The sequence below is a fragment of the Ranitomeya imitator genome, chromosome 1, assembly GCF_032444005.1.
Source record: "Ranitomeya imitator isolate aRanImi1 chromosome 1, aRanImi1.pri, whole genome shotgun sequence".
Taxonomy (NCBI): Eukaryota; Metazoa; Chordata; class Amphibia; order Anura; family Dendrobatidae; genus Ranitomeya; species Ranitomeya imitator.
In genome coordinates, this window is record NC_091282.1 from 1,188,373,002 (window position 1) to 1,188,388,247 (window position 15,246).

Sequence of the window (15,246 nt, forward strand, 5' to 3'; positions counted from 1 at the left end):
CCCCGACGTTGCTTGCAGTAACCGCCGTCCACCCAGATGCGGCCGAGGCAGGCCACGCGGCAGGAGCCACACCACTGCGGCCTCCCGCTCTAACAGGCCCCAGTCGTTGCCGTGCGTGTCGAGGCCCCGCCCCCGCTGCACCGCGAGGTGCAGGCCTCGTAACCGCCGATGAGCCCCGACCGGCAGATGGATTCCTCCCAGGCCGGGGCCCCGCAGCCGCTGATCTTACCGGCGCCCGGCCTGGAGGGTCTCGGGAGGGGCTCCTGCGCCTTCGGTGGGCTCAAGGACCGGAGTCTGGGGAAAGACGCTCGGGGGGCCGCGTCCTCCGAAAACGCCGCTCCAGCGGCGCCGCAGCACCAGACGAACCTGCGGCGCCTGACGATCCTGCAGCGCCGGACAGCCCTGCCGCCGACATGATGTGGGCCACCTGCTCCTGCAGCCACCCGGGGGGATGAAGCGCTGCCGCCGCCCTGAGGCCCTCGAGGATCGCGTCGATGCCAGATATGTCAGGTATGTCTGCTCACGATCCTCCGAGAGCGGGAAGTGACGGCCCCCACCCCCAAACTCCCATAAACCCCCGAGCTAGCTCCTCCCCTTGCTCGTTCAAATTATCTACCCCTCTCCCCCCACTGTCATGCAGGCCTTCACCTACGCCGTGGGGGGGGGAGGGGTACGGCTCGCTCCGGCCTTTCCTCACCGCAAACATTTTCTTGAAGCCTCGGGTCAGCAGCCTCCCACCGCTGGAAGAACCTCTCCTCCCAGCCCGGACCCCGCAGCATTGCCCCACTCCTGCCTCCGCTGACTTACTGCGACCCTGCCTCCTGTGACCCCGCTCCACCGCTGTCACCCCCAGTAAGCTACATTTGGACTATAAGACACCCCCCCATTTAACTCCCAAACATTTTGTGAAAAAAGTGCATCTTATAGTCCGAAAATTACAGTAAAACATGATGAGTCCCCAGATATATGTCCTTGTATCTGCAGACAGAGGAGCAGATGTCACATATGATGGTCGCCTCCATTGTGCCCTTTCTCATCTGAATTTTTTTTTTTATATCTTTGCTTCTTTATAGGCTGAAGAAAGATCTCAAACTGAAGATTTGGCTTTCTTTAAAGAACTGGCCGGAGAAGTCCTGTCTATACTGGAACCCTCATTGGAACGCCCGGTAAGGATCAATATTAATATACGTATCTGAGGAGACTTTCTGAGAAAAGTTCTCATGATGGCGCGTGATTTGTGGAGTTATAATTGCTGCATCTGTAAATCTTCCACATATTAATTACATATATTATATCTATATTAGGAAACACCAAGAGGCGATGCCAAATGTGGGGAGAATGTGACCCCAGAAACCCCTGACCCTAATAGGAGTCAGCCGGAGCCGAGCAGCGATCTGATGACAGGTGAGCCGATCACTACAGGGAATATCCGGAGATTACACAGAGCAGGGAATAATGGCAGATTCACTCTCTGCTCCATGTGATGGGAACCTGGCAGCACATGTTACATGTAGGAGTGGTGGTAGGGCGGTAGAGGACAATAGGACAAAAGGAAACCTTTTTGTGCAGAAATTCAATGTGCCAGTCAGGAGAAATGTAAGGTAGAAGTCATATGCAAATCAGGATGGAAGTGCACTGGGGGCGTGGAAGAAGAGATCCGAGTGCAGTGACACGCCCCCAGTGCACATCCAGGCTAATTTCCATATGACTCCTATGCTTCTGCTCTCTTCCCATCACTCACATGTGCAGCGAGGGTGGGGGGCTCATCATTCATGTGATGATTGGGGGTCCTGCACCATTTACATTACATTTATCTATGGATGCGCTGTACGTTCTCATATGTAGAATCCCCATATAACGAGGATTAATCCCATTTACAGACGTCATTTCTCTGTTATATTGCAGGATTATGTATGATTGATGTATGATGTATGAGTATTATGTATATAGGATTAATATTGACTAATGCATTTTATTTCTTCATCACTTTATCACTATTTTAGAACCATCAGCGCTGGCGAATCCCGACAGTGGAATCTGTGAGATCCCGGAGATCCAAGAATCCGCCGGTGTAAGTATCATAGAGATATAGGGGTGTCTGTGTATCACCAGATCATGGGGTGTGAGTGACCCGTCCAGTGTTATCCCCCATATAACCATGGGATGGCGCTAAGTGTAGAGGAAACTATGGTGTTAGATAATAGCATTTATACTATAGGGAATCAGCGATCAGGTGTTTGCTATCCCGTTTGAAAGCAGCATGATGTAGAGGCAGAGAACCTGATTCTAACGATGAATCGATTACTTTACTGGGTGCAGCAGTTGAGATAAAATCACTATTTTTTCTGATGCAGATCTGTCAGTGCTCTAAATGCTGAGCCTTGCATAATATTGCCCACATCAGTGACCATCATCTTTCTGTGTACACTGTGTATAGGCAGAAAGCTGCTCATAAATGGTGGTGGCAGGGTTACACAGAGCAATAGGACTACATAGCCAGACAGTCTTCTATTGCTATCTAGTGCTGCTAAAACACTGATTTTATTGAAACGATAGAACATGGCCTAGTAAGTAACACATCACTGGCATCAGGGTCTCTGCTCCTACATCATGCTGCTCCCAGATTACACAGAAAAAAACTTGTTGACAGATTCCTTGTAACTTCTTCTCTGTGTGATCTCTCTCTCATTACCCAGCACTGTACAATGATGTATGATGACTAGTGTATGGAGGACCCCCTTATATTAGTAATCATCCATGAGGAGCGTCTGGCTTGTATCGTCCCCTACATCGGATCAGTGGAAATCAGCTGAGACATAATATAGGAGAAGTTTCTGCATCTGTAATTTTTTCCTACAGCTTCAATATCTTAAATTCATTTCTTATTATGTTATAGAGCGTTATCAAATCATTGATCCCGGCGAGAAAACCGCATATGAGCGACTATGAAACTTCTAAACTGATCAGCAGCGGACATTTTGGGTGAGATTTCTATTAACATAATCCACATTTCTCGGAATTTCCTACGACAATGCTTCTGCCTCTGTGCGCTGAAGTGTTATCATAGGGAAAAGATAGGATCTGTGACAAATCAGTTAAGGAAAGGGATAAATAATATAAATACATTACACTCACCGCTCCTAGACCTCATCTGTTCTTATGCTGCCGCCTCCACCACATCCTCCCGATCCAGTGCTCTGTCCTCTTCTTTTTGAGACTCCATTATGGAGCGGATAATAGTGTTCGGTCACACATGGTCATGTGAGGGGTGACCCGATACTGACGCCAATGACATCTGCTCCCCCCACCATGACTATGTGAGTCCCATCACTGGCCTCAGCAGAAGAAGGGAGCCCTGGAGCACTTTCAGTTTAGACCAATTTTTTTATTTGGACTGAATCGTATCTACTGGTCGGTTATAGTGAATCTGCCCAAGATGAATTTCGGTAGATTCTCTCATCTAGGGGTGTGTCTATATGTAAAATCGTCCTTAAAACCCATCCGGCGTGATAATATAGGTGAATTTAATGAACATGTAGAATCCCTGTGGGTGGAGATAAGGGGAGGGGGAAAAAATAATAAATTACTGATAGGGGTTTGTTATAAATCTCCAAAAATAATGGAAGCAATGGAGAATATCCTCGTAAAGCAAATAGATGAAGCTGCGACTCAAGGAGAAGTCATTATTATGGGGGACTTCAACTACCCTGAAATAGATTGGGGAACAGAAACCTGCAGTTCCAGCAAAGGTAATCGGTTTTTGACAACTGTGAGAGACAATTACCTTTCACAGCTGGTTCAGGACCCAACAAGAAGGGGGGCACTGCTAGACCTAATATTAACCAACAGGCCAGACCGCATAGCAAATATAAGGGTTGGGGGTCACTTGGGAAATAGCGATCACAAAATAATAAGTTTTCATGTATCCTTTAAAAAGATGTGTAATAGAGGGGTTACAAGGACACTAAACTTCAGGAGGGCAAATTTCCAACGGATGAGAGAGGATCTTGGTGCAATTAACTGTGACGATATCATGAGACACAAAAATACACAAAGAAAATGGGAAACATTTATTAGCATCCTGGATAGAACCTGTGCACAGTATATACCGTATGGGAATAAACATACTAGAAATAGGAGGAAACCAATATGGCTAAATAGAGCTGTAAGGGGCGCAATAAGTGACAAAAAGAAAGCATTTAGAGAATTAAAGGAAGTAGGTAGTGAGGAGGCATTAAATAAATACAAAAAATTAAATAAATTCTGTAAAAAGCAAATCAAGGCAGCAAAGATTGAGACAGAGAGACTCATTGCCAGAGAGATTAAAAATAATCCCAAAATATTCTTTAACTACATAAATAGTAAGAAACTAAAAAATGATAGTGTTGGCCCCCTTAAAAATAGTCTGGGTGAAATGGTGGATGAGGATGAGGAAAAAGCCAATATGCTAAATAACTTTTTTTCATCAGTATTTACACAAGAAAATCCCATGGCAGACAAAATGACTAGTGATAAAAATTCCCAATTAAATGTCACCTGCTTAACCCAGCAGGAAGTGCGGCGGCGTCTAAAAATCACTAAAATTTACAAATCTCCGGGCCCGGATGGGATACATCCCCGAGTACTGCAGGAATTAAGTACAGTCATTGATAGACCATTATTTTTAATCTTTAAAAACTCCATAATAACAGGGTCTGTACCACAGGACTGGCGTATAGCAAATGTGGTGCCAATATTCAAAAAGGGAACAAAAACTGAACTCAGAAACTATAGGCCAGTAAGCTTAACCTCTACTGTGGGTAAAATCCTGGAGGGCATTCTAAGGGATGCTATACTGGAGTATCTGAAGAGGAATAACCTCATGACCCAGTATCAGCACGGGTTTACTAGGGACCGTTCATGTCAGACTAATTTGATCAGTTTCTATGAAGAGGTAATTTCCGGACTGGACCAAAGGAACCCAGTAGATGTAGTGTATATGGACTTTTCAAAAGCTTTTGATACGGTGCCACACAAAAGGTTGATACAAAAAATGAGAATAATGGGGATAGGGGAAAATATGTGTAAGTGGGTGGAGAGCTGGCTCAGGGATAGGAAACAAAGGGTGGTTATTAATGGAGCACACTCGGACTGGGTAGCGGTTAGCAGTGGTGTACCACAGGGGTCAGTATTGGGCCCTCTTCTTTTTAACATATTTATTAATGACCTTGTAGGGGGCATTCAGAGTAAAATTTCAATATTTGCAGATGACACTAAACTCTGCAGGGTAATCAATACAGAGGAGGACAATTTTATATTACAGGATGATTTATGTAAACTAGAAGCTTGGGCTGATAAATGGCAAATGAGCTTTAATGGGGATAAATGTAAGGTCATGCACTTGGGTAGAAGTAATAAGATGTATAATTATGTGCTTAATTCTAAAACTCTGGGCAAAACCGTCAATGAAAAAGACCTGGGTGTATGGGTGGATGACAAACTCATACTCAGTGGCCAGTGTCAGGCAGCTGCTACAAAGGCAAATAAAATAATGGGATGCATTAAAAGAGGCATAGATGCTCATGAGGAGAACATAATTTTACCTCTATACAAGTCACTAGTTCGACCACATTTAGAATACTGTGCACAGTTCTTGTCTCCGGTGTATAAGAAAGACATAGCTGAACTGGAGCGGGTGCAGAGAAGAGCGACCAAGGTTATTAGAGGACTGGGGGGTCTGCAATACCAAGATAGGTTATTACACTTGGGGCTATTTAGTTTGGAAAAAGGAAGACTAAGGGGTGATCTTATGTTAATGTATAAATATATGAGGGGACAGTACAAACACCTTTCTGATGATCTTTTTAATCATAGACCTGAAACAGGGACAAGGGGGCATCCTCTACGTTTGGAGGAAAAAAGGTTTAAGCATAATAACAGACGCGGATTCTTTACTGTGAGCAGTGAGACTATGGAACTCTCTGCCGTATGATGTTGTAATGAGTGATTCATTACTTAAATTTAAGAGGGGACTGGATACATTTCTGGAAAAGTATAATGTTACAGGGTATATAAACTAGATTCCTTGATAGGGCGTTGATCCAGGGAACTAGTCTGATTGCCGTATACGGAGTCGGGAAGGAATTTTTTTCCCCAAGGTGGAGCTTACTCTTTGCCACATGGGTTTTTTTGCCTTCCTCTGGATCAACATGTTAGGGCAAATTAGGTTAGGCTATGGGTTGAACTAGATGGACTTAAAGTCTTCCTTCAACCTTAATAACTATGTAACTATGTAACTATATTTCATGGGCAGCACGGTGGCGCAGTGGATAGCACCGCAGCCTTGCAGCGCTGGGGTCATGGGTTCTTATCCCACCCAGGACAACATCTGCAAAGAGTTTGTATGTTCTCTCCGTGTTTGCGTGGGTGTTCTCCGGTTTCCTCCCACATTCCAAAGACATACTGTTAGGGAATTTAGATTGTGAGCCCCAACGGGGACAGTGATGATAATGTGTGCAAACTGTAAAGCGCTGCGGAATATGTTAGCGCTATATAAAAATAAAGATTTATTTTATTTTAACTATCTATAATGTGACCTGGGTGAGGGTCTGGCAGACGGGGCATTGTGCAGACCTCCCATCATCTATGTAGGGCTATTTCATGGATTTCTAGATGTGGATTTCTAGTGATGGCCGGACTGCTGGTATCAAACATTAGTACAGAAGATCATGTAATGACTTGTATATACAGACTGTTAATAAGGGTTCATTATAAACCATGAATTCTCTTTCTCTCCAGGTCCGTCCACTTAGTGCGCCATAAAGACTCTCAACAGATCTTTGCGATGAAGAAAATAGCAAAGCAGAACCTGAATACTCCACAGAGCGTGGAATGGGCCTATCTGGAGAGAGACATCCAAATATTTGCAGATTGTCCCTTTGTGGTCCCCATGCTCTGCTCCTTCCCAACTAGATCTCACCTGTGTATGGTCCTGGAGTATGTAGGAGGTAGGACACGTACATTGTATTATATTCACCCCATGTCTGCTGACATCTTATCACCGCTCATATCATTAGGATTTACATCCCCACAGAGCATTTATTATAGGTTATCTATTACCATGCTGCCCACAAAATCTTTGATCTGTGTGATCTCCCTGTATGTTTCCACTCACTTCTCATCATACGTCATGGTGATCTGCTGTACAAACCCCTCACCGGTCATATTTCCTTTCTTCTATAGGTGGAGACTGTGGGACCCTTCTAACCACCAGGGGTCATTTATCTGTCCCCTTGGCCCGCTTGTACTTTGCAGAAGCGCTTCTTGCTGTGGAATACCTGCATAGTTACGGTGTGGTGCACAGAGACCTGAAGCCGGATAAGTAAGTGCCCCCGTGATAAAATAAAGTTGGATAGTTACCATTTATTATCTCGCAGTCTGTAAGGCTAAAACCATCTTCTCTTTCACAGCCTTATGATAACACCTGCTGGACACATTAAGGTCACCGATTTTGGTCTTTCAAAAGTTGGTCTAATGATACCAAAAACCAACAACGTCAAGGAATCAGCAGAAGACATCGCCAGAGAGTACCAGGACCGTAAGGTTGGCATTACCTACAGGAACTTAGCTTGTTATTTATAAATCTCATCATACTATTGTCTTTTTTCTACATTCTTCATTTTTAGAGAACTTTTCCACTGATATTTTATCTTCTGTCATTCTGTTTTTTAACTTGTCATAATATCGTTTCATCGGTTTTCACCTCTATATTCTGTTGGTTTGCAGTTGTGTGGCACCCCATGTTACATAGCCCCAGAGGTCATCCTGAAAGAAGGCTATGGAAGACCTGTTGACTGGTGGGCAATGGGGATCATCCTACATGAATTTCTGCTGGGAAGTATTCCATTTGATGGTGATACTGTAACTGAGCTTTATAAAATGGTTCTCTTTGGTGAGTAGAATACTGCGATCATTGCGTTGATTGGTTACATTGGTTTAGTTATATATTTTGCTTTTTCTTACAGTGCAATAATGAGGTTTATTTTCTGTATTTTTCTATGTAACAGGAGACATAGTTTGGGAATGTGACCGCGCTCCTCCCTTGGATGCTCAGAACCTCATCACTGAGCTGCTCAGAAAAAATCCTGTGCACAGACTTGGGACAGGTAACAGATATAATAGTATTAATATTCCCTTATTACACCAAGGACATATCGTTCATGTCTATGAGGATTAGCACTTTCTATCTGCTCGTCCATTTCTTGATCTCCATACTAGGCATTTCAGTCATTTTCCTTCATGTCGGTTCAGTTATATCATTAGTTCAGATTATGATATACTGCTCAGATACAGAGCAATCGCTGACAATATCCGCATCACTTTTGTTTTTCATTTTCCAGGAGGAGCATTTCAGATCAAGGATCATCCATTCCTTAACGACTTAGACTTTGACAATCTACTAAGTCAGAAGCCAGAGTATGTCCCTCAGCTTTTATCAGACATGGACACCAGCTGCTTTATCAGTAAGTAGAATGAGACGGCATATAGACTATGTGTCTGTTTGTCTCGTTTTCCTTAATATGTGACAATTGGTTCTCAATAATATTAGTGATAAATGGCGACTGTGTTATACGGACAACCTCTAAAAACACTTTATTACCTATATCTTGTAGATCATTCTGATATGAACAAACATCTGGTCTCAGAGGATGAGGGAACAAGTGAGAATAATGATAGCCTTGACTTCCAAAATTATACATCATCTTCTGAAAAGCTTTGTAAAGTAAGTATGTGATCAATAAGTCCAAAATATGTTAAAAAAACAAACCTCTAAAAGTACAAAAAAATAATTTTATATTTTATTGTTGTCCGGATTTAGCTCTGTACCACCACTACGAGTATGGTGAACATTGAGGATCCCAAGACCCCTCCAGAGTTTACCCCAGCATCCAGCACAATTATCTCAGAAATGTGAGTAGATTATTTGGTAATTACTGGGAGCTGCAGGCTGATATATGTGCACAACACAAATATAGGACATAAATACCATAATATCAAATGCAGCGCCCACTGCCCCATGGTTAGCGGTCATTGTGCTTTTGGCTTCAGAAACTTCTGGTGAGAACAGCCCATGTTTGCAGTCAATCATGCATTTCTAGTAATGCTCGCACTGTCGGAGAGATGTTGTATAATATGCCAGACACTCTTGGTAGTTGTATTCTGATCCATAGAATGAAGTTTTGAATAAAAGACCTCCAGTATGGCCTATTAGGCCTTACGCTTCCTTGTGATTCACACATTTTTCTTCTTCCAAACAGGCAGCAAGAATCTGTACCTGTATGTAATAGAGACTATGCTATTACCATCTTGCCATCCTCGTCTCCACTGTCAGGTATGTCCATGTCGACTCAACAGCATCAACAATGTGAATGTTGTCTTCAAGGCTCAAATATTTCCACATGGTTTTTCTGCAATTGGTCTCCTATGGTATCTATATTTCATGAATCCCAACTTTGTTGACCATGGGTCCATAGTGGATCCCTATTTCTCTAATTTTGTACAGGACTTTTTATGTGTTCCTTGAATGACTTTGTAGCATCCAGGAGCATAGAGATAAATAGCGACTGTGTTATACTGACAATTTCTAACAATGCTTCCTTACCTATGTCTTGTAGATCCCTCTGATAAGAGCAAGAATCTGGTCTCAGACTATGAGGAGGGCAAAAGTGAGAATGAGGAGAATGTTTTCTTCCTAAAAGTAACATCTTCTGAAAGTATTTCTAAAGTAAGTATGTGATCAATAAATCTAAAATATGTAAAAAAGACATCTAAGAAAAAAGACCTCTAAAAGAGAGATACAAATATTTAATTTCTTCTTGTTATCCGCATTTAGCACTCTACCAGCACTAACGGGACGATGAAAGATGAAGATCCCAAGTCCCCTCCAGAGTGTACCGCAGCATCCAACACTGACATCTCAGAAATGTGAGTAGATTATGGGGTCATTGCTGGGAGCTCCCGGCTGATATATGTGCACAACACCAAATATAGGACAGAAATACCATAATATCACATGCAGCATCCACCGCCCCATGGTTAGCGGTCATTGTGCTTTGGCTTTAGAAACCGCTGGTAAGAACAGCCCATGATTGTGACCGGGCATGGATGTTTCGTGCTCTTCCCCACTGTAGGAGAGATGTAGTATTACATGGCAGATATTATTGGTAATTGTTTTCCGCTCCGCTCTATAAAAGTTAGTTTTGAGCAGACGATCTTCCCCACTATGGCAGTCATATGTCCTATTAGGCCTTATAGTCGGTGTTCTTATAGTGAGACAACCCCTGTTATACTGTTTCCTTGTGATTTACACGTGTCTCTTCTTCCAAGCAGGCAGAAAGAATCTGTCCCTGTATCTGATAGAGACAACGTTATTACCATCTTACCATCCTCGCCTTCACTATCAGGTATGTCCATGTCTACAGCATCAACCATGTGAATGTTGACTTCAAGGCTCAAATATTTCCACATGGTTTTTCACTTATTGGTCTCCTATGTTATCCATGTTATTTCATGGATCCAAATTATTTTGATCACTGACCCATACCATGTGTGTCTTCGTTCGCACACTCAGTTGAAACCATGGGGCCCCTGTACATCCTACTCGGAAGCCTCGCTGAGGACCTGGACCCAAAAGAGAATCATCCGGTGTACTGGTGCTCCAGTCCGACCCCGACTAGAGATGAGCGAACCCAAACTTAAAAGTTCAGGGTTCTCCCGGAAGTCAGTTGCAATGTTTGGAGTTTTGGGTGAATTTTGGAGATTGAGAGATCATTTTCCAGCTGAAAATTTCGGGTCCCTGTTGCTTTCAATGGGGTTTGGATTCTAGTTCAAATTCTGGTATAGTTCTGGTACCCGGATGTAACTTTGGATTAAAGTTTAGATCGGGTACCAGAAAACGAACTTCCACAGCTGTGCTCATCCCCAATCAGGACTACATGGGACAGGACTAGAACTATTCTACTATATACAGAAAAGATAGAGAACAGATCCTATAAGAATGTATTGTTTCTAATATTTTTTTTTACTTTCTGATCAGAATCTCAAGCTCAAGAAGACAGAAAATCCGTAATAAATCTGAGTACAGAGCAACAAAACTCAGAAAATGCAAAAAAGGGGAAAAAGAGACGAGGTAAGTGTGAGAATCAGCTCCATGTTGGGTGATGTCAATGAGAATCATTCGTGTGGAGCAGATGTCATCTGTCGGTGATGGGATTGTCACATGTATGATGGCTGACAATGATCCCTGACCTCTGTGTGATAATATTCCTGTAACCGCACAGTAGTATCATGCCATATGGAGGCCCATCACTTAATAATAATTTTATTTATATGGCACCAACATATTCCTCAGCACTTTACATTATAACTTACATTATATTTACTTCTCTTCTCATAGGTTCCATCTTCCGCCGGATCTTATCATCCTGCCGGCGCGGATTATCCAGGGCTGCTCGAGTATTTGCTTGTTGTCATTGTTGTCCTAAAACCATCTAAAAGACAGGAGACCTAAGCATCCAGCGCCCTGAAGTCCAGCAGATCCACCATCACTGCTGGACCTGTATAGAAGGACCTTCACCAGCTTCCTGTGGCCTTCTGACTCTTACATCACTACCCGGACATGTTTCGGTAACGCCTCTGTCACCAGGCTCCGCGGTATTCATACTGTTCGCCTGACTTGGCCTTTACTGAACATCTGGCATCTGACCACGGCTGTCTTCCTAACATTGATTTAATCTATTGATAATATTCATGGTTTTGTTTATCCCATCCTTCAATTCCATTATTAATTTAAATAAAAGTAAAATCAGTTATTGTTGCTCGGATTCCTCTTCATTTTGAACTCACAAATAATTATTTGAGACATTTGTTATGATAGGCAATTCAGGAACACAATGTACATAGCAATCAGAGCACACACAGTGATCTGACAACAACCCAAAATAACAGAACGAGCTCTGAGACGTGGGAACTCTGTAGACCGCAATTCCTAATCCTCTCCAAACACAACTAGAGGCAGCTGTGGATTGCGCCTAACGCTCCCTATGCAACTCGGCACAGCCTGAGAAACTAACTAGCCTGAAGATAGAAAAATAAGCCTACCTTGCCTCAGAGAAATACCCCAAAGGAAAAGGCAGCCCCCCTCTCTGTCGTCCTATTCTGTAATGGCATTTGTGGATTCAGGCGCTGCCCTGAATTTGATGGACTTGGAGTTTGCCAGGCGCTGTGGGTTTTTCTTGGAGCCCTTGCAGTGTCCTATTCCATTAAGAGGAATTGATGCTACACCTTTGGCCAAGAATAAACCTCAGTACTGGACCCAGCTGACCATGTGCATGGCTCCTGCACATCAGGAGGATATTCGCTTTCTGGTGTTGCATAATCTGCATGATGTGGTCGTGTTGGGGTTGCCATGGCTACAAGTCCATAATCCAGTATTAGATTGGAAATCTGTTATGACCCCAATGGCGAGGGTCTCAGAGGAACGTGGAAGTCTGCAAGATACAAAAATCCAGCTCATAGGGCAGTGGTAACTGGGTTGACCATATATCTACTCCTAACGCCAACACTAGAAGTAGCCGGGGGTCATACCTACGTTGATCCTAGATGACTCGCGCCAGCCGGAGAATCTAACTACCCCTAGTAGAGGAAAACAAAGACCTCTCTTGCCTCCAGAGAAAGGGACCCCAAAGCAGGATAGAAGCCCCCCACAAATAATAACGGTGAGGTAAGAGGAAATGACAAACACAGAAATGAACCAGGTTTAGCACAGAGAGGCCCGCTAACTAATAGCAGAATATAGAAAGGTAACTTATATGGTCAACAAAAAACCCTATCAAAAATCCACACTGGAAATTCAAGAACCCCCGAACCGTCTAACGGTCCGGGGGGAGAACACCAGCGCCCTAGAGCTTCCAGCAAAAGTCAGGATACAGATTAGGAACAAGCTGGACAAAAATACAAAACCAAAAACAAATAGCAAAAAGCAAAGTAAATGACTTAGCTGAATAACCGGACCAGGATCAGTAGACAAGAGCACAGCAGATTAGCTCTGATAACTACGTTGCCAGGCATAGAACTGAGTGTCCAGGGAGCTTATAAAGCAACGCCCCTAACTAACGACCCAGGTGCGGATAAAAGGAAAGACAGAAAAACCAGAGTCAAAAAACTAGTAACCACTAGAGGGAGCCAAAAAGCAAATTCACAACAGTACCCCCCCCTTAGTGAGGGGTCACCGAACCCTCACCACGACCACCAGGGCGATCAGGATGAGCGGCATGAAAGGCACGAACTAAATCGGCCGCATGAACATCAGAGGCGACCACCCAGGAATTATCCTCCTGACCATAGTCCTTCCACTTGACCAGGTACTGAAGTCTTCGCCTGGAGAGGCGAGAATCCAAGATCTTCTCCACCACGTACTCCAACTCGCCCTCAACCAACACCGGAGCAGGAGGCTCAGCAGAAGGAACTACAGGCACAACGTACCGCCGCAACAAGGACCTATGAAATACATTGTGAATAGCAAACGACACAGGAAGATCCAGACGAAAAGATACAGGATTAAGGATTTCCAATATCTTGTAAGGACCAATAAAACGAGGTTTAAATTTAGGAGAGGAGACCTTCATAGGAACAAAGCGGGAAGAAAGCCATACCAAATCCCCAACGCGTAGTCGGGGACCCACACCGCGGCGGCGGTTGGCAAAGCGCTGAGCCCTCTCCTGTGACAACTTCAAGTTGTCCACCACATGATTCCAGATCCGCTGCAACCTATCCACCACAGAATCCACCCCAGGACAGTCAGAAGACTCCACATGACCTGAAGAAAAGCGAGGATGGAAACCAGAGTTGCAGAAAAAAGGCGAAACCAAGGTGGCGGAACTAGCCCGATTATTAAGGGCAAACTCAGCCAACGGCAAGAATGTCACCCAATCGTCCTGATCAGCAGAGACAAAACACCTCAAATAAGCCTCCAAAGTCTGATTGGTTCGCTCCGTCTGTCCATTAGTCTGAGGATGGAAAGCAGACGAAAACGACAAATCAATGCCCATCCTACTACAAAAGGATCGCCAGAACCTGGAAACGAACTGGGATCCTCTATCTGACACAATATTCTCAGGGATGCCGTGCAAACGAACCACGTTCTGGAAAAACACAGGAACCAGATCGGAAGAGGAAGGCAGCTTAGGCAAAGGAACCAAATGGACCATCTTGGAGAAGCGATCACATATCACCCAGATAACAGACATGCCCTGAGATAGCGGAAGATCAGAAATGAAATCCATGGAGATATGTGTCCAAGGTCTCTTCGGGACAGGCAAGGGCAAGAGCAACCCGCTGGCACGAGAACAGCAAGGCTTAGCTCTAGCACAAGTCCCACAGGACTGCACAAATGACCGCACATCCCTTGACAAAGAAGGCCACCAAAAGGACCTGGCCACCAGATCTCTGGTGCCAAAAATTCCCGGGTGACCTGCCAACACCGAGGAATGAACCTCGGAAATGACTCTGCTGGTCCACTTATCCGGAACAAACAGTCTGTCAGGTGGACAAGACTCAGGCCTATCAGCTTGAAATCTCTGCAACACACGTCGCAGATCCGGAGAAATAGCTGATAAGATAACTCCATCCTTAAGAATACCAACAGGATCAGCGACTCCAGGAGCATCAGGCACAAAGCTCCTAGAAAGAGCATCGGCCTTCACATTCTTTGAACCTGGTAAATACGAGACAACAAAATCAAAGCGGGAGAAAAACAATGACCAGCGGGCCTGTCTCGGATTAAGGCGTTTAGCAGACTCGAGATACATCAGATTTTTGTGATCAGTCAAGACCACCACACGATGCTTAGCACCCTCGAGCCAATGACGCCACTCCTCAAATGCCCACTTCATGGCCAACAACTCCCGATTGCCCACATCATAATTTCGCTCGGCAGGCGAAAACTTCCTAGAGAAAAAGGCACAAGGTTTCATAACAGAGCAACCAGGGCCTCTCTGCGACAAAACGGCCCCTGCTCCAATCTCCGAAGCATCCACCTCAACCTGAAAGGGAAGTGAGACATCGGGCTGGCACAAAACAGGCGCCGAAATAAACCGGCGTTTCAACTCCTGGAAAGCCTCCACGGCAGCAGGAGCCCAGTTAGCTACATCGGAGCCCTTCTTGGTCATATCCGTCAAAGGTTTCACAATGCTAGAAAAATTAGCGATA

The 15,246-nt window shown here is 44.3% G+C and overlaps 2 long non-coding RNA genes across 2 annotated transcripts; both read left to right on the top strand.

Moving 5' to 3' along the window:
* Positions 1 to 1,056: 1,056 nt before the first annotated feature.
* Positions 1,057 to 2,954, top strand: LOC138658352 (uncharacterized). Its single transcript, XR_011317462.1, has 4 exons — positions 1,057 to 1,166; positions 1,305 to 1,404; positions 2,004 to 2,071; positions 2,897 to 2,954. It is a non-coding gene; the product is annotated as an uncharacterized lncRNA (long non-coding RNA).
* A 3,993-nt stretch (positions 2,955 to 6,947) lies between these two features.
* On the top strand, positions 6,948 to 7,560 carry LOC138658353 (uncharacterized). Its single transcript, XR_011317463.1, has 3 exons — positions 6,948 to 6,986; positions 7,222 to 7,360; positions 7,449 to 7,560. It is a non-coding gene; the product is annotated as an uncharacterized lncRNA (long non-coding RNA).
* The last annotated feature ends 7,686 nt before the right edge of the window (positions 7,561 to 15,246 follow it).